The 20,056-nt window shown below is 42.2% G+C and overlaps 1 protein-coding gene across 2 annotated transcripts in view; it reads left to right on the top strand.

Annotated features, from left to right (window-relative positions):
• KCNJ15 (potassium inwardly rectifying channel subfamily J member 15) overlaps positions 1–20,056 on the top strand; it is a 134,016-nt gene that overhangs the window by 82,259 nt on the left and 31,701 nt on the right. The window contains exon 1 of one of the 2 annotated variants that reach the window (XM_082246108.1): positions 4,637–4,700. The exons of the other annotated variant lie outside the window; for it this stretch is intronic. The gene's annotated coding sequence lies outside the window, so the exon portion shown is untranslated. Of the gene's footprint in view, positions 1–4,636; positions 4,701–20,056 lie in introns of those variants that run through there. 2 annotated transcript variants of the gene reach the window in all.

Here is a 20,056-nt window from a genome sequence, read left to right as displayed (position 1 = left end):
CGCCCCTCCTATCCAGGTGTACAGGGGAGCCGCACAGGCCCCCTTGAAGCATGGGGCTCGGTTGCAATTGCAACCCCTGTAATTACTACTCCAGTCTTGATGACGTGGGAAACCTAGACCGTTAGAGCACAGGGTTGTAGAAGCTGTGGGGAGCGGTCTAGCAGCGGGGAGGATCAGGTAAGTAAATCTTCTTTTATTGTTCCCCAAGACATAAACAAGCAATTGACCCTTGCACAACCTCACTGCAAGGGTAATGTTTTATTTGCCTAGGGTTGGGCTTTAAAGTTCCTGGCAGGCTGTTTAATTTGCTGTCTGTGTTTTAGAATTCCTTATACTTTCTGTCTTGTGGACCCAAAAGGAAGTTAGAGGAAATCTCTCCAATGTGTGGGGAAAATACCTTCTAAGAGCTGTTTCACAAGGGCAGCTGGGGACAGTAAAAGCAGGTGGTTGATCTGCATTTTTACTAGTCCCCAACCAACCACCTACAAATGGACATGGCGGCCGGAGGAGACTGCACACCTCCTGCAACCTCCTATTGGTTATGAGTAAGCGATCTGTAGAATCGTGAAACGCGTCAACCTGTCCCATGTCTGTGTGATGCACTGTATGTATTCAAGTTTTATGGGGAATAAAACACTTCCATTTCATCTACTCCTGAGTGCGGTCAAACTCTCTCTTTGATTACTTGATGACTGGGTGGCGGATCCGACCTGCACCAGAGTGCTTTGCCTCACCTGACAGCAAATTTTACTCCCCAGGTAGCACTGCCTTTCAAACTTGCCAAATTACAGTAAGTCAAGGGGGGCCATGCTGCAGCTCCAAGCCAAATGCTTGACTCTAGAGTGGGACAATGTTTTAATACAAAATCCCTGTTCGGCCGGAAAGAAATCATCCACTGAATGCTTGGAAACCATTGCTTTGCTGGTCCCTAAACAGCAATACATTGATTTTCAGAGGGTGTTAGAAACTGCCGAGGCCTACAGGTGCATTGGAACTGCTGTCCCATTGGAAAATTTCCCACTACCGGTTGTTCTGGTGGCAACTATAACATTTTCGATTTCCCTTTACTTTTTCTCTTGGTGACAGAGGTCAACAGGATAAATAAATGGGCGGATCTCTCCAGTGGTAACACAGACAGTGATAAAGAACTGAACTAAAGCCCCGTACACACGCAACGATTATCGGCCGTCTTTTGTCCAGAGTTGTGTTTTATTGGTTGGAATGTGCCTAGACTGCACACAAATTTTCTCGCCCAACAAAATTCTACTTCAGAAGTGATGTCATGTGTTGGTTTGCTTTCTTTGTGTTCTTTCTTCACTGAGCATGCCCAGTCTTGCTCATCAGATTTTTCCCTGTCTAAATCTGTACTGACTGCACGAAAATCGGCCGTTGTGTTGACGGCCAACAAAAATTTTATAGTCTGCACACCAGATTTTTTTCGGACGAAAAGTCGGAGTCGGTTGTCGGAAGTATCATACTAACAAGCCGAAAATCGGCAGATCGGTCGTCGGATGAAAATTCCCTGCCAATTTTCGACGCGTGTGTACAGGGCTTTAAGCACTAGCCATTCCCCACCAACGGAAAAAAAAATAAAAAATTAACGAGTGATGGGCCACCACAAGTTTCTTTTGCATATATCAAAAACACCTGGTAGATGTTTGGCAGCATAGTATTATTAACACCGCGGACAAGCCTGGTTGGGTTTTAGTTACAAAAGTTTATCTATTTACCAGAAAGTTTGGCAGAGAACATGTGTTACTGCTAGATGGAATAGTTTGCATAGAGACAATAGTTAGATATTACACCACAGGTATTTTACATATGCTTTTACAAAGCTACAGCTGACACTGATTAGAAAAATGGTGGGTTTTTAACGAGAACTTCAGACATAGGACATCATTTCAACATTTACTTTATATGGCCAAACATTTGTGGATACCAGACCATCACCACTATTTGAGCTTGTTACACATGCCATTCCAAAACCGTGGGCATTATTATGGAGTTGCCCTCACCACCACCACCACCACCTCTCCTTGCACCTTTTACAGTCTCCACTGTTCTGGGAAGGCTTTGACGTATTTGCCTTATCACCCAAGAATATTTGTGAGGTTAGGTACTGATGTTGTAAAAGAAGACCTGGTTAAAAGTTAGCATTACAATTCATCCCAAAGGTAATCAGTAGGGTTGAGGTCAAGGCTCTGTGAAGGCCACTTGGGTTCCTCCACACCAAACTCATCAAGCCATGTCTTTATGGACACAGGGGCAAGGTCCAGACACTTGTATTAACGTAAAGGGTTTGCAAAATGAGAAAGTTCTTTATCCTAATGCATTCTATGAATTAGGATAAAAAGCCTTCTGTGTGCAGCAGCTCCCCTCAGCCCCCCTAATACTTACCTGAGCCCCATCTTAATCCATCAATGTCAACGAGTGTCTCAGCTGTCCAGGACTCTCTCTCTTGATTGGCTGAGACAAGCACCATTGGCTGCTGCTGCTGTCAATCAAACTTGGTTAGCCAATCAGGAGAGAGAGTGGGCAGGGATGAACGGCAGCTCTGTGTCTAAATGGATACACCGAGCTGCAGCTCGGCTCGGGTGCCCCCATAGCAAGCTGCTTGCTGTAGGGGCACTAAACAAGAGGGATGGGCCAGGAGCTCTATCCAGGGACCCGAGAAAAGGAGGATCTGAGCTGCTGTGTGCAAAATCACTACACAGGGGAGGTAAGTACAATATGTTTGTTATTTTAATAGAAAAAAAAATGAGACTTTACAATGGCTTTAATTTGAGGGAACTCTCTGTTTTTAGGGCACTTGCAGCCTGTGCTGAATTAAATTGGTGACTTAACCACTTGCTGACTGCCCGCCATAACTATATGCTGCGGCAGGCTGGCTCGGCTGCGCGAATCGCTGTACCTGTACGGAGGTTCGTGAGAGTGCTTCTGCCATTTGGCAGCATGGATGCCGACCCACAGGACCGGCAGCACCGATTGCTGCCGGGCACCCGTGATCGCTCCCCATTGAGAAAGAACGACGGTCTGCTGTTGTAAACACAGCAGACCGTTGTTCTCTCTGAAATGATCACAGAGCGCCTGTGATCCTCCTATATAGGATCACAAGTCTCTATGTTCATTTCACAAGTTCCTCCCCCATACAGTTAGAAAACACTCCCCTAGGCTCACACTTAACCCTTTGATCACCCCTAGATCAACGCCTTCCCTGCCAGTGTCATTATTACAGTAAAAAGTGTCAAAAATGTCAGTTAGGGGTCCAATCTGTCCGCCGCAATGTCGCAGTCCCGCTAATAATCGCTGATCGCCGCCATCACGAGTAAAAAAATTAAAATAAATAAAAATGACATGAATCTTTCCCCTAGTTTGTAGACAGGATACATTTTGTGCAAACCAATCAAAGTACGCTTATAGGGATTTTTTTTACCATAAATATGTAGCAGAATACAAGTTGCCCTAAAATGATGAAAAAAATAGATTTTTTTATTTTTTTTTATTGGAAATGTTATATAGCAGAAAGTGAAAAATATTGTTTGTTTTTTTCAAAATTGTCACACTTTATTTGTTATAGCGCAAACAATAAAAATCACAGAAGTGACCTAATACCACCAAAAGAAAGCTCTATTTGTGGGAAAAAAAGGACATCATTTTTTTTTTGTGTACAGCGTCGCACGACCGCACAATTGTCAGTTAAATTTACGCAGTGCCGAATCGCAAAAACTAGCCTGGTCATTAAGGGGGAAAATCTTCCGTACAGAAGTGGTTGATGCATTCTATGCATTAAGATAAAAAGCCTTCTATGTGCAACATCTCCCCTCAGCCCCCCTAATACTTACCTGAGCCCCATCTCTATCTAGCGATGCCAACAAGTGCCTCAGCTGTCCCGGTTCCGGACTCTCTCTTTCTCTTGATTGGCTGAAACACAGCAGCGGCGCCACTGGCTCCTGCTGCTGTCAATCAAACTCAGTTAGCCAATCAGGAGAGAGAGTGGCAGGGACAATTGGCAGCTCTGTGTCCAAATAGATACACTGAGCTGCAGCTTGGCTTGGGTGCCCCCATAGCAAGCTGCTTGCTGTGGGGGCATTCGGCCGGAGGGAGGGGCCAAGAGCTCTATCCAGGGACCCCAGAAAAGGAGGATCCGGGCTTCTCTGTGCAAAACCACTACATAGAGGAGATAAGTATAATATGGTTGTTATTTTAATATAGATATGTATATATATATATATATATATATATATATATATATATATATATATATATATATTTTTTTTTTTTTTTTTTTTTTAAATAGACTTTACAATCGCTTTAATTTGAGGGAACTCTCTGTATTTAGTGCACTTGCAGGCTGTGCTGAGTTAAATTGGTGACTTAAAGACTGGTTCCACTTGTTGCCTCGAATTGCTCTTTAATTCACCTACATGTTTACTTTTGGTCCGGATAGGGTACATTATTATGAGAGTCGTGTAAGTATGTGGTTGAAAACATTGTTCTTTTCCTATAATGCCCCAGGCTCCAACTCATACATATTCAATGTGAGTCACTCGTTTTACCAGCCATTTAACATGGTCACAAGGCTGCAGTTACACATAAAAGCTCATTCTGCAACCCCAGATACACCTATACACCAAGACCTGAACAGCACGTGCAGAACTTATAAAAACAAGGCAATTTGTGTAAAACTAAAGACCATATTGGTGAGCTCAGCATCCATTTCCTGACCGCTGGTAGATTACAAGGTTTGCCTAAATTGCACATTGTTGTTGAAATTAAATTATAGAGACAATTACATTTTTGTGAAGACTTGAAACATTCCTGCACTTCTTTCTCTAGCTAGATATTGGAATTTAAAGCTGAACTCGAGGTGGATATAAACATAAATAAATGCAGCTCTGTATTCAATATTACATCATTAAAGCAGAACTCTAGGAATTTTTTTTTCTTGCAACAGCACAATCAAAAAAGGGACCTCTGTTGAAGAGTATGCCAAGTCCCCATTGCTGGTGTTTACTTTTGGTTCAACTAAATTAGTCATTCTATATTTTGCACGTAGCTCTCTGCTTCCAGAGCTTTGAGTAAAACTTCCAGCTCTCGTACAGTGTGGGGATCCTGTTATTTACTCTCCTCTTACTCTCCCTGTAGAAAGATGATCCGCACACCGGTAGTTGCTCTTAAAAAAATCTTCATCTTTATTCAGGAACCACAGAACACAACTGCTGATAAGATCAGTTGACGCGTTACAGTCTATAAGGCCTTAGTCATAACAGTTATGACTAAGGCCTTATAGGCTGAAACGCATCAACTGATCTTATCAGCAGTTGTGTTCTGTGGTTGCTGAATAAAGATGAAGATTTTGTAAGAGCAACTACCGGTGTGCGGATCACCTTTCTACATATGTACTAAGTCAAACGGCTGTGGATCGGGCACCCGGGAACTGTATGTGTAGTAGTACTGCTCCTTCTGTTTGCATTCTTACTCTCCCTACATCCATTCACAAAGCACCTGGTATTCTGTTCACGGTATGAAAGGCATCCTGTGATGGATGAGGGGAAATCTTGTTATTTACCTGACCCTCCTCTCCCCTTGTCCATTCACAGAACACCTTGTATTTGGTGAACAGAATATTAGGGCATTTTGAGAATGGACAAGGGAACAGTAAACAATGTAATCCCCACGCTATATGAGTGTACGAACTATCAGTAACAGAAAAAGAGCTTTGCATTATATATCATTATATATAGGTGTAGCGCTGCCCCCTTGAGGCCTGCTGGATTTTAACACTTTTAGGCCCCCCTGGGTTACTGGTAGTAACTGCATGCAGAATTCTAACACTTTACTTTCCTGGCTCAGTCAATGAACAGTCTAGGGGTTGTTGTTTTTGTTGTTTTATTTGATATGGGGATGGGAGAAGTGATCAGTGGGATACTCCAACGCTTGAACTATTCACAATGCTGAGGACTGAAAATGTTGCAAGGCCGCAGCTTCATCCTGCCACTAGATGAATCCGAATAATGTTCCTTAACCTCCCTGGCGGTATTCCCGAGTGTGGCTCGGGGTGGAATTTCAGTGCCATTAGTGGTAACCCCGAGCCACACTTGGGGTACCGCCAGGGAGAATCACTGGATCCTGGAAGAGAGGTTACTTACCTTGTCCCCGGGATCCTGCGATGTATTCCTGCAGAATACGGCGGCCGGATCTTCCACCTGATGCTGTGTGCCCCGGCTTCCGTTCCCTGTGAGCGACACGTCGCAGGGGGGTGGAACCGGCGGCAAATTTGAAAAGTAAAACACACAAACACACTGATATATGGTAATCCTATTGGATTACATTGCTAGAAAAAATAAATTTACGTTAGTTTGCCCCCCAGTGCCCTATATATATATACATGTGTGTAATATATATATATATATATATATATATATATATATATATATATATATATATATATATATATATATATATATATATAAATGTGTATGTATGTATATATATATATATATATAATATAATATATGTATACATAAATATATATATATACACACACACACACACACACATATATACTATATATATATATATATATATATATATATATATATATATATATATATATATATATATACATATACTTTAACATTTTATAGTTATTTATCATATTATAATTTATGATTTTGTGTTTCAAACTTTATCATACCCGAGTTGTTATAAAGAAGAACACACAGTAAAAAAAAAAATCATATGTAAATAATTGGTTTGGGCTGCTTGTCCTTAAGAATTTCTTGCAAAATAATGGTACCGCTTTCAGCACCTAAAATCGGAAACAATCATACCGCCAGGGAGGTTAAGTACTTATCTTCAGGGCACATGCCTAGCACCCCCTTTCTATCCACCAGCTGACACCCGTCCTCTGACTACTCTACTCTGGAGTGGCCCCCTTCCTGGTCAGGCCCGTAGACACGATCCCCTGTACTCACAATACTGCTTTTCAGGTTCCCCATTGTCTCAACCCCTAGTAGTCAGCTCTCCTGGACCTCTGGGTTCAGCTTCACACTTCTGGCTCACCAGGCCGACTGCCTGTGACCATACACCAACTGCTGCAGAAGAGGAGGCAGCCGCCACCCTCCTTCTGGGACTCTGCTCACCAGCCAAAGACCCCGAGCACATGTGCTCCTGGCTTTTTATACTACACCCCACAATGCACAGAGACAACAGTCTGTGCCAATCATTGGGGCTGTACCAAAGTCTGTGTACCCATTGGCCAGGTTTCCTCCACTATCCAATGTGCCTCCCCATTGGATCAGTGGGGACACTCCCTCAGACCATATGAATCACACACTGAGCAGACCTAACTCACAGATCCTGCTCTCTGTTAAGCAGCGTGCAATATAGAATTTGCCTGCTGCTCCTCTGATAGGCAGACAGAGCCAAAAACGATACTCTTTCACTAGCACCTACCTAGGAGGGTGCTACATAGGAATTACCTTCTCATTTCTACAGTAAACATCGCAGTGCTTACTTAGTCATTAGAGGTTGTTTGTTTCAATTGTGCTGTTCACAAAAAGTACAAATCTTGGAGAAAAGTAATATCCGGTCTTCCGCCCTGCCAGACAAGGCTTTGTAATTCTAAATACTGGATGGACAGAAATTCCTTTGCACGGAAATACCTTTGTCAGGTAAAACAGCTCCCTTTTATGTATTTCATCTGTGTATTTAGCACTTTACCTGGAACTGAGCTCTGAAAAAAAGCTATCAAGATTTTCACTAGTTTACAGTAATTATTATATCTACCTTAAAGTGGAACTTCACTCTTTTAATCAACATCGACTATTTTTAATCTTTATGCTGCTGGCATTAGTAAACAGATAGGAAACTATATCAGATTTAATTGTTTTGACCTTTTTTTTACATTTCTACTGTTACTTCCTTGTTTCTTGCCTAAGCCAACGATGTTATACCCCCCAGGAGACTTCAGGAGGGGAGGAGGTGTTTTCTCATCTAAGCATGCCCTCCTTGCCTACATGCCTGAGCAAAGGGCAGATGGATTTTAGGAAGTAAATACTACATGAATCATCTGCCCTTACTCAAGATGACTACAGCCAGGGATGCTAGGGGGGGTTTAGGGTGATTTCCCAGCAAAATAAAGAATGAAGACATGGATGGATGAAGGAATTTGCTCTAAATATTAAAATTGAAATAATAAGCGTTTTTGGTTTGTGGTGCTCAGATGCAGTGTAGTTTCATTTGAAAGTAATAGTGTATGTGTGGTGAGCATTTTATACATTTAAAACTACACCCTCAAGTGAAACCTTTTTCAACCCTTTCAAAAAGTAGGAACCATTGAAATAATTTTAAGGAATTCCGGCTATTAAAATAATTTTCAGCACAGATGAATAATGAAATATGTAATATTGATGATAATAATAATGGTCAGAAAAATAATGCAGGAAAGTGGAAAGATAGTGCTGGAACCGTAGGTTTATTTTACTGTTATTTTTTTTACTGTTATTGTTATCTCAAGGTGTTAAAGTTGGTGTGAATGATCTGGTTCATGGCCAGGCAGCTTCTACACCCGATCTCCACAGTCTCCCTGGCTTGTAGTGTAATGTAAGAAGGGTTGAAGCTTAAGCGCCATACCACTGCTAAGAGGTCCAGATACAACTTTATTCCATTAAAGGTCAGGGGTACAGATGTGTACCCCTGACCTTTAATGGAATAAAGTTGTATCTGGGCCTCTTAGCAGTGGCATGGTGCTTAACTTTCAATCCTTCTTAGAAAAAATGAAGGCAGTGAAAATTGTAGTTTTCTCTCACATTGCTGGTCAGTAAAGAGCCCATTTTCATGTGGCCCATTTTAGTGGTCAGTGGAGAAGGGCCCCGTTATATTGGCGGTGATTGGGAGATAGGCCTCTTTACACTGGTGCTCAGAATGCCCCTTACAGATAGTTTAAAATATCATATATGTTAGTGGTTACCAGTGGCGGCAGGTCGATAGGGGGCACAGGGGCGCGGCCCCCCCAATCAAGAAAAAAAAAAAAATCATCTTCAAAGGAAAAAAAAAAAGAAATTCCCATGTAGTCCACTATGGGGCGCCAGACTAATTGCTGGCTATGGGGGGGTGGGGTTTGGCACCCCACGTGGGCCCAGGAAGAGGCGCCGATTGGCGGCCATTCTGGGCATCACCGGGGCGCAAGCAATGCGCCCCGACACTCCCCATTAGTCTTGTCCTGGATGTGTTTGGTCCAGACTCCAGCCTGGACCAATCATCATTCAGGACATCCGTGTTGACGACGTTGGGGGCGGTGCCGGTGCGTGCGTCAGTCACTTACCGTCACCGCCCGACTCCATCAGCTTCCCGCCGGTTCCCACCGCCGTCAAGCCGAGAACGAAGAGGACTCGTCACTCGAGGAGAGGAGCAGCGCGCTGTGTGTCACAGTGGAGTCAGCCCAGGAGAGCAGGTAAGTGAGGGGACCAAAGAGAGAGAGGAGCGCCGCACCGTCACGATCACTCGGTTCCCGTCCATGCTCTGAGCCAAGTTGATTATGTAAGTGCACTGTAAGTGTAAGTGCTTTTTTTCTTTGCATGGTACTCCTGGAGGGCCCTTGTCATCGGTACCGGACGGGGGTAACCCAGATATTGGTCATCAGGAGAGGAAGATTACACTCCCAGGGAAACCTGGTATTCGAGCCCGGAGTCTTTTGTTGTCTGGTAAGAGGCACATCTTCCCCTACCTAGAGGGTCATTTCCACCATTGACCTATCTTTTCACCTGGGTATTTCTCATCTGGTAACAGCATATACGCCCTTGTATTCTTTTGCTCCGGTAAGGGGCTAATCCAGCTCAGGTAGTGGGTGTCACTGCACAAGAGTTGCCGTGTATCTGTCACAAGATATCACCTGGAATTTGTTAAGAAGCACCAGTGCTTTTTCTGTTTGGACTTTTCTTTGCACCTTTAAATAAGTGTATTCATTTGTATACACCATAGAATTGTTTGTACACTTATTTTCTTGTCACTTTATTTAAGGTAATTGTTTGTACACATATTCGCTTTCTGTGATATAATTATGGTGTACATTATATTTTATTTCATTTGATAAGATTTATTGCTCCTCGTGTGAGGATACCAATATTATCAGATAGCCTATTAGTTATTCCTACACTGGTATTCATTTCTGTGAAGATTGAATAACTCAGTAGTAGGACACTATACTTTTTGGTTTATTCACACAAGTTTAGCGCACCTGCTTTTTTATTAACAAAGTGAGGGGACCCTCTTAAAAGCTTGTCACCAGGAGGGGGATGCGCAGCGCTGTATGTAGAGGTGCGGAGGGGAAACCGAAGTGGGGTATGCAAAGGTGCGGAGGGGGTGTCTATGTATTGGTGCGGAGGGGGGACGCCAGCAGGGTTTTCTTATAGAGGTGCGGAGGGGGATGCGCAGTGCTGTACGTAGAGTGGATGCTGATGATGATAATGATGAGGCAGTAGCTCTCTCTCTCCTGTCGGCTCTGCCCTGTGTTCTCCTCTCTCTGCAGCAGACATGGCATCTCACATCCTGCCGATTCTCCACCAAGGTGTGTGGGTGGCATTGACCGGAGGCGATCCCAAAGACAGCCAGTTCAATAACATCTGTCACCTGTATCGCTTGGTCTTCCTCCTGCTGTTACCTCTGGCCATGCATCTGGTGAGTCCAGCCTGTGCTGGAACATGGCATGTATATAATAATATAGGAGGGATAATTAATACCTGCATGAAGCAAGCTCATCTGTCAGTCTTAGCTGATTGATTATCCTTCTGACTATCAGGATTGGGACTTCACTGGCTGCATACTTTTTCTGAGATAGTGGCTCAGTGTATTGAAGGTGTAAAGTCATGATATTCAAACAAACTAGAAAGGCTTTATTTATTACTGTTTTCAAGGTTTCAATTGGAAAGTGTGCAAACATTGGCCTGTGACATGCCTGTGACATGACCTGTGACATGCCTGTGACATGACCTGTGACATGCCTGTACCATGACCTGTGACATGACCTGTGACATGACCTGTGACATGGCCTGTACCATGACCTGTGACATGACCTGTGCCATGACCTGTGACATTACCTGTACCATGACCTGTGACATGACCTGTGGCATGCCTGTACCATGACCTGTGCCATGACCTGTGACATGCCTGTACCATGACCTGTGACATGCCTGTACCATGACCTGTGACATGCCTGTACCATGACCTGTGCCATGACCTGTGACATGCCTGTACCATGACCTGTGCCATGCCCTTACCATGACCTGTGCCATGCCTATACCATCATCTGTGCCATGCCTGTACCATCACCTGTGCCATGACCTGTGCCATGCCCTTACCATGACCTGTGCCATGCCTATACCATCTCCTGTACCATGACCTGTGACATGCCTGTACCATCACCTGTGCCATGCCTATACCATCACCTATGCCATGCCTATACCATCACCTGTGCCATGCCTGTACCATGACCTCAAAGTCACGCAATTTTTTACCGCGTTTTTTGCCGCAAAGCAATACCTATTACATTTTTCTTTTTGCGTCCCCCCCCCCAAAATTTTGAGCACCGGCCGCCACTGGTGGTTACTTATCCTAAACTCTGGAGGAACCCTTGAACAGGTTAGTGCAAGTCCCACGCTGAATGGACTCACATAGGCGATTGTCAATAAGGTCTCCAGAAGCCAAGTGAATCAACAGATTGCTAGCCTTGGGTAAGACAAGGGATGGTTCAAGTTAAAGCATATGCTTGTAGGTTTCTCTATCACACATTGGAAATTGTGACAGTGAGGAGCAGGGCCCGGACAAGGGGTGGACAGGAGGAGACGAAGCCCTGGGAACTGTGGTATTATGTGAGGTGGGGGGGGGGAGGGATTTGTATTGAGAAGGGAAATTTGGGGGGCAAGAATTGTTCTAGGAGGGAAAATTTAGGGAGGTGTGCTAGGAGTGGTGATTTTGGGGGATTTATGTTGGGAGGGGGGAAGAGGACTTGTGCTAGAAGGGGGGACTTGGGGGGGGGGGGTTGTGTTAGTAGGGATGATTGGAGTTATTTGTGCTAGGAGGGGACATTTGTGGGAGGGATTTGTGCTAGGATGGGGGATTGGGGAAGGGGACTTTGTGCTGAAAGGGGGGGGGGTTTGTGCTTGGAGGAGAAATTTGAGGGATAGAGGATTTGTGCTAGGCGGGGGAAATGGATGTTTTGGGGGGGGGTGTTTGTGCTGGGGCATATGGGGAGAGAGAGGGTTTGAGGTGGGGAGGATGGGGGGCAAATATCTGTGCTGGGGGAAGGTGGGATTTCAGCAGGGGGGGCAGATTTATACTGGGAGGAGGGAGTATTTATGCTTAGGGGGTGAGCATGCGGATTAGTGCTTGATCATTTTTGTGGGGAGGGGATTTTCACTGACACATAATGCTCATACATCTTGGGAGTCGGAGCAATTTGGCATGTTTGGCCTTGGCTCTAAAAAACCTTATCCCGGCACTGGTGAGGAGTGACGTCACACAATTTTTACAAAAAATGCAAGAAAGTCTGGAAATGCTGACAGGGCCAGTAATCAGCTACAGTAAGTAACTGCAGAAAAAAACCTACATTATCAAGAGTGACCGAATTCTAAGGTATGATGGTGATACTAACATTGCCAATTTCTTTGGAAAAAAATACTTTTATTTCCTATAAAATTGTTGACAATCCCATTTTATATGATGGATTAGTAACGTACAGGCTAGGTGACAGTCATAGATAATAACTGTCATTACTTTGGTTTTCAGATACCATTTAGTCATTATGCCTGATAACACTGACTACCATAAACAGACTTGTAGTGTTATCATACTTTGCCTATTTAAACTTTATTAACTATGATCTATGCAATTTTTCTGAACTTTGACATTGCATTGACCTTTGTGCTTTGCAGTGAAAAATGCCCTTTGGAAGAGAAAATGCAGAATCCTTGTTTGTATCATCTATCTTCCATTCCTTGAAGACTGTCACTGACACCAGTTGATGTTAATCTGAGTTTTTTATTATCCTCTACAAGACATTCGTATTCATCAAGATTATATATACAGTATATGCAATGCCGTTGTTAAGCATTTGCAAGCATTTCAGTTAAATATTGATCTTCAGCTAACCAACAACAACATTCCGAATGCCCATCGTGAAAGCCCACTTGCTTGGCAATAAGGTCCCAGACACATTCATGTAGGAGATAGATAGAATGTCCTAAAATTCATCTCAAAGAGTGATTCTTTTCTGAGAATGGAAGAAAGATGAGTGCCAGTCACTTTGAGGGTAATTTACTAAAGGCAAGTAGGCTGTTCCCCTTGCAACGGAAGTTGCGCTTTGCAAAGGAATTTTCCCCAGAGCTTAGTGAATGTTTTGAAATTTCTTTTTGCAAAGAATACCAAATCATATGCATTGAAATTAAAAAAAAATGTTGCTTGCACAAGATTGGATGATGGAAGTCAACAAGCTTCACCTCATTCACTAAGCTCTGGGGAAAATGTCCTTGCAAGGTGAACAGTCTTTTTCTCTTTAGTAAATAAACCCCTTTATGTAGGGTTTTTATTTGTGTGGTTTTATTTCACTAAACCTCTAACATCATTTTTCGACATAAAAAAATCTAATGCCACTACGGTTGGCCCAATACAGAGACATATGCTGTTGGGTAATACAAACATGTACTGTTTAACTTGCAAGGAAACCATGTACTGTTCAAGCAGGCTGTTCACCTTGCAAGGAAAGTTGCACTTTGCAAAGGAATTTTCCCCAGAGCTTGGTGAATGTGGTGAAATTTCGTTTTACAAAGAATACCATATTTATTAAAAATAAAAGAAAATGTTGCTTGCACAAGATTGGATGATGGAAGTCAACAAAGCTTCACCTCATTCACTAAGCTCTGGGGAAATTATCCTTGCAAGGTGAACAGTCTTTTTCTCTTTAGTAAATAAACCCCTTTATGTAGGGTTTTTATTTGTGTGGTTTTATTTCACTAAACCTCTAACAGAATTATTTGGCATAAAATAATTTAATGCCACTACCATTGGCCCAATACAGAGACATATGCTTTGGGTAATACAAGCATGTACTGTTTAACTTGCACGGAAACCATGTACTGTTCAAGTAGGCTGTTCACCTTGCAAGGAAAGTTGCACTTTGCAAAGGAATATTCACTAGAGCTTAGTGAATGTTTTGAAATTTCTTTTTGCAAAGAATGCCAAATCATTTGCATTTGCAAAAAAAAAAAAATGTTTGCACAAGATTGGATGATGGAAGTCACTAAGCTCTGGGGAAAATTTCTTTGCAAGGTGGTCTGTTTCTCTTTAGTAAATAAACCCCTTTATGTAGGGTTTTTTTTTTTTTTTTTTGGGTAGTTTTATTTCACTAAATCACTACAAAAATGAATTGGCAAAAAAATAATCTGGTGCCACTAGCTATGGCCCAATACGGAGACATATATTGTTGGGTAATACAAGCATGTACAGTATGTCTATGGTCCTTGAAAAAAGATAGAACAGGGTTTCTCAACCATGGTTTAGCGGAACCCTAGGGTTCCTCCTGAGGTTGCTAGGGGTTCCTTGAGCAATGGGCAATTTCTGCCTCCCAGATAAGTTCCCAATGGCACCATTGTTCCTTTTAGCTATCTGTAAGGGGGTAATTCTCTCCAATGATGACAAGAGTAAGGAGCACTGACTGTCACGCTAATGTGTCATAAGTTGTAGATTTTTAATTTTTAACAGGGGTTCCCCGAGACCAGAAATGTATTTCAAGGGTTCCTCTGTGTTAAAAAGGTTTAGAAAGGCTTAGATAGAAAAACAAAGAAACAAGAAAAAAAGATAAATCCACAGACGGATTACGCCCACTGTCTGAAGTCTATATCTGGATTATGAACCAAGTATCCTCTCCATTGATCAGTTTAAGAACAAGACCTTCTTCTGGGTTCCTGGTGGGTGGCTGATAATGTAATACGTTAGAAAAAAAAAATGGAATGCCATTCAAATAAAATAGTTCTAAAACAGAGTAGCCTCCACCCCAGGTATGCTTTTCAGTCTGAATGAATCATTATTTTTTTAAGGATTTGATTTCACATCCCACCTCATTTAAACAAACCCATATTGACCTTTTTTCTTGAGGCACATCACAAAATATAACATTGTGTTCTAATAATTTCCGGCCTGAAATTTTTGACAGAATGTAAATGGCAGCCCACAGGTCGCATGTTATTAAACATTTTGAGTGGGTGACTGATAAAAATGAGTTATAAGAAATGTAGAATGGTTATCTATCTGGGTTTTTTCTTCACTTCGCTCTTGCCTGTCATGTAAAAGTGGAATAAGGATTATTACTGAATGCCACAGGTAACACACCTACTTTAAATTGGTCTGGCTATTCTAGGAATTGGGGTGGCACAGTGGATTAATGGTTAGGACCAGCTGCAGTGTATATGCTCACTGCATATTGTGTATGTTTTTTTGTATCAGTCACTATGAAGAACATCATTTAGTGTGGACAGACCCTCCAAATGCCATCACGTGTCTTTGGCTAGCCATGGTATCAATAAAATAGGACAAGTATCATATATACAATTGTCAGATCACTAAGACGGAATCAGAAGCACGTAGGTATAAACAGAGTCAGAAACAAGTCAGAGCGTAACTAAACTGTAAATTGCACAACATGCAATTTAATTTATTTTTAGTATTTAAGGCAAACGTCCCCATCCATCTATGTCTTAATGCTTTATTTTGTTGAGAAATCACATTGAAAAACACCTCCCTAACATTTTTACTTGTGGATATTTTGAGTAAGGGAAGATGATTAATGTAGCACTTACTTCCTGGAATCCATTTACCCTTGGGCATGTGGGCAGAAGGGTGTGCTTAGCTGAAAAAGCCCTCCCTCCCCTCCTCAAGAAAAAAAATGCCCATAAAGACTGCTGGGATGGATGACATCAATTAGGCCTAGGCCAGAAACCAAGAAGCAACTGAAGAAATGTTAACAAAAAAAAGTTTAAAAGTAAATATAAAATATGACGTTATGATCGCCACCTCATCCAAAAAGAAAATGCTTTGTAATCACTGAAAAAATACAAGGTGTTGAGCAAGCGACCCCATGTGATCAATTTAAAAATGGTAAGCTGCTCTGCTCAAGCAACACCTGGAAGAGACTGATTTTGACTGTATGTAGCACAGATTACTAGTACTACCGATAATTTTTGCATTTCCAGAAGCCCTACAAATGTGGGAAAGGAAGGATTATATGTAACCAAGCTGGACCAAGGTACATAAAAAAAAAAAAAAGACAAAACGTTTAGGTAATAACCAGAAGAGAAACAGGTTTGTAGAAATAATCCTGCAAAATTAGGATCCAGGTAGTCGGGCTCTGAAAGGCAAGATGAAATTTCACTATTAGCAGCCTGGTCAGTTGGGATATGCGTATTCTGCCTATAATAGCCACATATCCTCCTCATTAATTGCTTGAACAAAAATGTACAAGGCCTTCTTCTGGGTTCCTGGTGGGTTACTGACCATGTAATAAATGTAGAAAAACACTGGAACACTATTTAAATTAAATGGTTCTACACAGAGTAGAATGTGGCCCAGGTATCTGAACCATTCATTCATTTATTCAGGATTCAATTTCAAATGCAACACCAGTTAAACTAATCCATATTGACCGAATTTTTTGAGACACATTGATTACATTACATTTTAATTGTCTCTGGCCTGAGAACTTTCACAAACGCATAAATGGCAGCCCACAGGTCATGTGATATTCAGATCCTTACGTGGGTGATGGATGAAAACTAGGTATTAGAAAGTGGGGAGATTATTGGTTTTTAGCTTCTCTTATTGGCCCTTAAAACCTGAAATATTGAATGGTATTGGGCGCCATAGGTGTCACATACACTTTTAATTAGTCTGGCTGTTTTAAGAAGTAGGTGCATACTACCATCCTGATTTCTTAAAGCAAGCTGGAGGATTGTCTGCTTGCTGCATAACATGCATGTTCAATAAAACCGATGTGCATTTTGGTGCCTCATTCATTCTATCCCATTGTATATAGTGTTTCATCTGATTTTACATTGGAATAAAACTTTTATCTAGACTTTAATATCAGTGTCTGGCTTTGATGCTATTCATTCCAGTCACAACCCAAGCTGACCATGAAATCCCTTCTGGTGTGCAGAAGCCTTCCACCCAGTCTCCATAAACCATCCATTAACAACATCTCCACACTATTGGGTGAAAATAAGAAAGATCTTCAGGGATTCAGAGCCATCTTTACACTCTTTTATGTTTCATCACGTTTTTGATTGTGATTTTTCTTTCTTTTCAACGGGATGTACTATGGTCTCTAGACGTTACAAAGAATGTTGTTTAAAGAAAAACAAAAAAAAAATGTTCAGTTAGTGTCAGTTATGAAGACTGAGGCCATCGCTAGTAATAGATGTTGGAAAAAAATGGCCAGACTTGTTCAAGATGACCAAGAGTCCACGAGTACCCTTTACAGCAATGCTAAGCAGAAGGCATCTCTGAATGCACAATACATTGAACCTCGAAGAGTTCAGACTAAACCAGGTTGCTGTGGTTGTTAAACCCATGTCACGGAGTCTATGCGTTATCATTTTAAAAGTTAGTAGAAGGACTGAGGTTGATGAATCTTGCAGCCAAGACCTGTATAATACATTACTATTTAAAATGTAGATAAAGAGCTATTTTTTAAAAAAAACATTCTGTTAGTGGCAGTTCTGAAGGTTAAGGACATCGCTACTTATAGAGGTTGGAAAAAAATGGCCAGACTTGTTCAAGATGACCAAGAGTCCACGAGTACCCTTTACAGCAGTGCTAAGCAGAAGGCATCTCTGAACAACAATTGAACCTCGAACAGTTCAGACTAGAGCAACTGAAGACCAGGTTGGGTCTCTCCAATGTCATCTAGGAAAACAGAAAAAAAATGCCACAGTGATCACTGAAGTGACAAAACCGGAGAACTAAAAATTGGAAAACCACTGCCTGAAGAAAGAATCTTAGCTTCTGCCACAGATGGAAAGGTCCACATTTGGTGCATGCTACAAAAATACATCATGTCTTATGCCACAATAACCTAACCTAACCCTAACTGTCCTTCATTTGGATTCAGATCTCAGTATCCCTGTTTCTTGTTAAGTTGTCCCTTTATGGTCTAATACATAGTGAGACCCTGAGAAGACAAAATGGACGTAGGGCCTGCAGGACTAAGGAGAAGAACAGGCCAGAGAAGGGATAAAAGAGTGGAAGGAGTGTAGGACTTACCAGATTGGTGGTTGAAGATCAGATGGGTAGGGTGATGCCGCAAAGGTTGGTTATGTGAAGGATGGCAGGTATTAATTCAGGAAAGGTTAGACGTAGAGGATGTTCTCCCACCTTACCACCCAAGATGCACTTAATAATAATTCAGTGGAAATGGGGAGCTATTATTGAAAAAAAAAGTCAGAGTTAGGCAGGTCAGGGGAGGGTCAGTGTATACTTGAATTGTTACAAAACCGAAGGGGCCCATTTTGGGTATGGTGCTTCAACTTGGTTAGGTAATGCTGGTTCTCCCAGGAGCTAGGCTCCCTAGTGAAAAAAGTAAGAATGTGTGAGTTTGTAACGACTTTGAGCTGGTTGGGGCATGGCAGAGGACATGAGTGATTCTAGGTATACCATAAAGGACACCCAAAGACCCCTCCTGGTTGCTTTTATTATTTTCATTTATTTATTTTTTTTTAAATATAATGGCTGCTGTGATTGTTTAAACCCATGTCATAGAGTCTGTGCGTTATCATTTGAAGGGTTAGTAGAAGGACTTAAGTTGATGATTTTTGTAGTCAAGACCTGTATAATACATTACTACCGTATTTTCCGACGCATAAGACGACTGGGCGTATAAGACAACCCCCCCTAATTTTCAAGTTAAAACATAGGTTTTGGGCTATACTCGTCGTATAAGACTACCCCCCTTCCGAAGCAAGGCAACACCAATGAAAAACATCAGATTTCTCATAGATCTCCAAGGTACCCCAAGTACTGTAATACATGGCCGAGTCAGAGAGGCTGGCTGATGTTACTCTGCCAATCCGAGCAGGCTTTGCATTCAATAATAGAATACATCGCTCTCACTGATTGGCTCAGCGCGGTACACTGTATGTAGCCAAAGCTATGGTACATACGGTACGAATACCGGTACAGGATTCCCACACAGCCAGCGTCTTGAGAGATTACATCTACCGGTAATACTTATACTTAGGTTACCTTGGAGATATTATACTCGGCGTATAAGACGACCCCCCCATTTTTGGGGGATTTTTTTGAGGTTCAAAAGTAGTCTTATACACCAGAAAATACAGTATTTAAAATGTAGATAAAGAGCTATTTTTTTTTTTTTTTTTGGATAAAGTAAATATTTGTATGTCCCTGTTAGTTTTCTTTTTTTTTTTTTCTTCTATCTGTCACATTAGAAAGTTTTTCCTTACCTTCTTGTCCTTCCTGCCACAACAAGAAGTAAGAGGTAACCCCTCTAAAGTAAGGGAATAGTTGCTTGATACTCCATTCACATTTGGCGTTTCTTGAAAGCACAACAAAGAGCACAGAAAATGCACGTTTTGCTACGCATCTCAGAAGCATGCTGCAAGTGTGCATTGTGCTTGCAGTGCCATTATTTGTTAATGGCAACCCAAGAGCAGCCGAAACATGCTCTGAAACCGCGTACAATGCTCCAGGTCTGAAAAGGTCCTGGAACTTATTTGGTGAGTTTGTTCTGCATAGGGCAGCCCATTCCAAGGAATGGGCTGCACAACGCATGGGAATGGGCAGGGCTGGGACAAGGGGTGGGCAGGAAGGGAGGTTGCCCTGGGCGCAATGGTTTATTGCGGGGATGGGGCAGGGCGCCTTGTCCCTAACCCTAAGGGAAGGGGGGGCGCAGTTTGGCATCCTTGCCCTGGTCGCTGGATGACCTTGTCCCGGCACTGGGAATGGGATGCATAATGCATGGAAATGTGCAAACATTGTTAAACGCGAA

This window comes from Pelophylax lessonae, assembly GCF_965119305.1.
Source record: "Pelophylax lessonae genome assembly, chromosome: 2".
NCBI classification, from domain to species: Eukaryota; Metazoa; Chordata; class Amphibia; order Anura; family Ranidae; genus Pelophylax; species Pelophylax lessonae.
Note: the sequence above shows the minus strand (reverse complement) of the source record. Positions and strands in the feature narration are given on the sequence as shown.